Source organism: Chenopodium album, chromosome 7 (assembly GCF_948465745.1).
Source record: "Chenopodium album chromosome 7, dcCheAlbu1.1, whole genome shotgun sequence".
Classification (NCBI taxonomy): domain Eukaryota; kingdom Viridiplantae; phylum Streptophyta; class Magnoliopsida; order Caryophyllales; family Amaranthaceae; genus Chenopodium; species Chenopodium album.
The window spans coordinates 11,518,787-11,523,979 of NC_137840.1; the positions used below are offsets into that span (position 1 = coordinate 11,518,787).

General features: G+C 28.2%; 1 pseudogene; it reads left to right on the top strand.

Annotated features, from left to right (window-relative positions):
• Window positions 1–4,495: 4,495 nt before the first annotated feature.
• On the top strand, window positions 4,496–4,960 carry LOC145639998 (protein SMALL AUXIN UP-REGULATED RNA 12 pseudogene; annotated as a pseudogene).
• Window positions 4,961–5,193: the final 233 nt, after the last annotated feature.

Below are 5,193 nucleotides of genomic sequence, written 5' to 3' on the forward strand. Positions count from 1 at the left end.
ACTTGCGTGGACCTGGTCCACAATAATATTATTGTGGACCCAAGGTCTATACACACGCAACTGACATTATTTTGAATATAGTGACCATTATTTTTAACATAGTAACCTTATTTTTTAACATAGTAACCTTTATTAAAACTACTACAACGTTTAATAATATTGTGAACTTGAAATACGACGCTATTACCCTAATTTTAGCATAGTCGCCTTTATTATTCATATTGATCAGTATATAAAATATTTCATTACAAAAATAACCACTTAGGCCTATATATTACCAAAATGATTTTTATTTCAACATAGTGACCTTTTTTAAAATTATAGTGACCCTTTTTTTTGTTAATAAAACAACCATACTTTCTCTAATGTTAGTGGTCCACAATAAATTAGTGTGAACCAGGTCCATTTAAGAATTTACACCAAACTTATCGGTTCAATTCATGGATATCATTTTTAGTGTCATTAATTACAGATTACTCAACCCGATAGTGGTAATAGTTTGGGTACCTAATTCATGATACTTTTACCTAGCTAAGTTAAATCATTGCATGGTACGTTTATTTGAAATATTTTGCTTAAATTGGTCTAGTCTCTAACACTTTTAATTAATGTAATATTGAAACAATCTATTTTTTTTAACGGTAAGATACCAGAGCCCCCCTCCTATAATATCATAGGAGGGGGATGAAGATTGAACACCGGTCACTCGAGAGGGGGGATGGAAGGACTAACCATTTTTTTGCTATCTTTGATTCTCGATTGAAACAATCTATATTTGATGTAAATATAAACCACCTACTTTGTTTTAAGAATAATTGCACCATTTAATTAAAATTATTATGTGAGAAAATCACTAATCCCTTGACACACCATCTTAGTTTAAAATCAATTTTCCTCCTCTTTTTATTCTTAACTTTCTCATATTTTGACAATGACATGTGTAAGATATTATTAGCTTTCACATTTTCTCATTCTAGCAATTCCCAATATATATATTTCCTCCGCTTTTTTTTTAATTGCAACTTTGGGGTATTATTTGTGAGATATAAAATATTCGAAAGTTACAACTGAAAAATCGGAGATAATATATATACATAGATAGGTTCATGTGAGAACCTAGGTGAATAATAAGAACTAAGAAACAATCTCAGTCTTTGATCACACTTCATCTAATAGCTTACGTTTCACCCGCTCTCATTAATGGCATTTTAGTAATTTCACAACTTTTAAAACTTTTTTCTAGTTTTTTTTTTTTTTTTTTTTTTTTTTTTTTTTTTTTTTTTTTAGGAAAAAGATATATGCAGCCCTTAGGGCTGCATATAAGAAGCTAAAAATGGAAAGGAAAGACAATAAATAACCATTTATTACACCGATTTACTCGTGAATTGTCGATAAATTTCCAACTTAATACTAAAAAAGAAAGTATATTAAATGCTTATATACAGCCCTAAGGGCTGCATATAGCATTACCCTTTTTTTTTATTATTTTTTTTTTACTTTTAAGGAAATTCCATTTACTTTATGACCGAGTTCATTTACTTTTACTAAATTTTCATTTACTTTTAACATAAATCAATGAAAACTATTCCAAAACAAAGTTTTAATCAATAAGATAAAAAATTTATTATTAAATTTGTTAGTTGAAAATAATTAATATGTTTTCTTCATTAAAAGTAAAAATTAGTTGTGCAAGAAATTTCAATAATTAAGTATTTACTTTTAAAGCAAAAGTGTTTACTTTAACAACATTTCTTTACTTTTAAGCTATGAATTTAATACGCAGTTCTTATTAATTATTCGCTTAGTATATATAGGGTTGGGGTTGGGATCCAATGAGAAGTTTCTTAAAATGAGAAGAATGAGAAGGGTTAAATGTGCATATATTTTGAACTAAATGTGCATAAAATTTATACTAAATGTGCATAATTTATTTTTGACTTGTTACTTTTTTTCAAATTTCTGGGAAAACGAAAATTTATGCTCATTATGCACAAATATATGTATATTGAATATATATAAATATATATATATATATATATATATATATATATATATATATATATATATATATATATATGAAAGGGATCCGGTGAGAATAGGTTCATATGTGAGAATTCATACTTATATGAGAATTGATTTTAAATTTAGAACATACGAGTAAAAATTTAGAACATGTGTTTGAAATTAAAATTTGGAACATTTGAGTAATAATTTAGAACATTTATGTGAGTAATATGTTTAGAACATTTGATTTAAGAATTAGAACAAGTGATTAAAAATTTATAAAATCTACTTTATGAAATTTTAAACATATGAGTAAAATTTAGAACATCTGATTTAAGATTATGAACATGTGAATAAAAATTTGGAACAAACTGATATAGAATATAGAAAGTGTGAGTAAAAAATTTAGAACATACGGGTAAAAAAATAGAACATATGCTTTAAAATTTGGAACATATAATAAATTTGAGCTTGGTTTTGCTTCTAAAAATAACGAACCTATCTAATGTGAGCGTGGCTTTCTAAGAAAAATTAAAACATTATAGATTCGAAAAGAATGTTGTTCATGTTCGATTGATGAGTTTGAAAAGAACAGTAATCTCATCATAAAACAAAAAGATTGAAGGCGGTATCACCAAATTAAATTTGCGCATCTTGACTTTAACAAAGACAAGAAATTTTAATCATAATGTTTGTATTACTGATATTATGATTGCGGGAGGGTGTCAGAGATATGTGATAAATTCAATACAAGAATTGAAAATATATTTGTGTAATATAATTTTCATATTGATTTAGGTAAATAATATCTTTAGGGTATATTGTGTTAAGATATGATTTTAATTAAGAGTAATATCTTTAGGAGATTTTGTATGATATCTTATGAGAAATTGTAAGATGTTAATGATAGTTTCCTAATCACCAAGATTTGCTAGCTTATTATTATAAAAAATACTTCATGAAACAAATAGTGAAAGCCAAAACCTTTTATGTACACCCAGTTGCAAATAGATGTTGGTTCATCCAAGTTTAATTTTTCTTTTTTTTTTTTTTAAAAAAATAATTTTTATAATGAGCAAAAATTTATTAAATGGGCAGAAAAAATCCTTGCATCCGGGTATATATAAGTTTTTATTAAATGAAATCATAGTTAAAGCCGAATGATAGAACGAATTACACCTCTTGACTTCTTGAGCATACAAATCCTAACAATAAACTGAAAAGAAGAAACATACGCAGTCTAATATTTTTTATTTTTTTTTAAAAAAAAATTCTAAGTATAGATATAGATTAGTAATTTATAATCAAACTTAGAAATTTAAATTAAACAATTGGATGTGATAATTATGAGAAGTTTAATTTTATATCCCTAGTGTCCACACAAACCAAGCCTAAATTAATTTAGTAAAAATAATTTCATTTTAGTTGAAATAACTACAAATTAGCCAAATTAATGCCCTGTTCTTTTAAGCTGCTCTATTCTGCTCTGCTAAAATCTGCTCTGCTTAAAAATAATAATTAATGATAATAATAAGTAATATTTGATAATAATAAGTAATATATAAAGATAAAACTAATTAATATTTAATAATAATAATAATAAATATTTAATAACGGTAATAATTATATTTAATATTTAATAATTAATATTTAATGATAATAATAATTAATATTTAATAATACGAATAATAATTAATATTTAGTAGAAATAATAATATTTAATACTTAATAAAATTAATATTTAATATATAAATAATAATAATAATAATAATAATAATAATAAATTTTTAATAATAATCTGCTCTACCCAAGAGCTTAAAAGAACATGGCCTAAGTCTCATTTAGTTATATTAACTTTGTTTAAATATGCTTAAATAATAAAAACTTTATCATAAGACACTAGACCGTTTTAAGTTAATTTGGCTATGCAAATTTGCATAAAACTTATTTAGATATCTTATCATTTAGGAACACAAAATATGAAACCGTAAGAAAATCTCTAATCACGTGAGCTATCCCTCACTTTCGTAGTATTGACTTCATGGAATACAACTAAAGCTCTCTATAAGACTTTACACTATAGGCCCTTTATAGTTAATACCCTCAAATACAAACAAATAAAGAAAAGAAATACGGAGCAGCCGTAAATGTACCATACACAAGATACAACCGGTTATTCGATCCATTAAATAAAGTAAAATATATTAACACTAGGAAAGGAATCAACGAGGCTTAAAAAAAATAAGTGCTCTTCTATAAAAGAAGCACACCCTGTCTCTCTCAACTCCCTCTTCTCATCACCTTCATTTTTCCCCTTAAAATCCTCTCGCACTCCGACGACAGAGGACTACAGCTATCTACTACATTACGCGCTACTCTTCCAACTCAAACTCAAACCTCATTTACCAACCTTCACTATATTTCTTCCTTCAATTCACTTTTTTTCTCAAATTAATAATCTTCCCTCAAATTATTACACCCTTAATCAATCATGTCTTCAATTTCAACAACATCATCACCAAATAACAATAATAATGGGTTCCAAAAATGTAACAAGATCCGTCACATTGTCCGCCTCCGTCAAATGCTCCGTCGCTGGCGAAACAAAGCCGCTCAACGCCGCATCCCCTCCGACGTCCCCGCTGGTCACGTCGCCGTCACCGTCGGCTCCAACTCCCGTCGCTTCGTTGTCCGAGCGAGCTACCTTAATCACCCCGTTATTCGTAAATTATTAGTTCAAGCAGAAGAAGAGTTCGGGTTCGTAAACCAAACTGGACCGCTCTCTATTCCTTGTGATGAATATTTGTTTGAAGAGATCATCCGGTTCTTGAACCGGTCTGATTCCAAAGGCCGGTTTGTTAATCTTGAGGATTTCCAACGGTCGTCTTTTTGCCACGTTGGATTCCGTGGGTCCCTTGCTGATTCTCGTCCTCTGCTCGAGAAATCTGTCTGGTAGTAATGAGCTCTCCGAGTCGAGCTAAGCTGAGTTGACCTGAATTGACCTGGGAACGACTCATTTGAATTTTAACGCGGAAATTCTTGTATCAGACCGGTCTAAGCGACTTCACATTATACCTGAATTAATTTTGATTTGGGTAATTATTTTCTTTTTAAACATATACATGATTAATTAGTCTAGGAATTTTTTTTAAATATATAAAAATTGTATTTAGGAAATTGGGGCGAGTT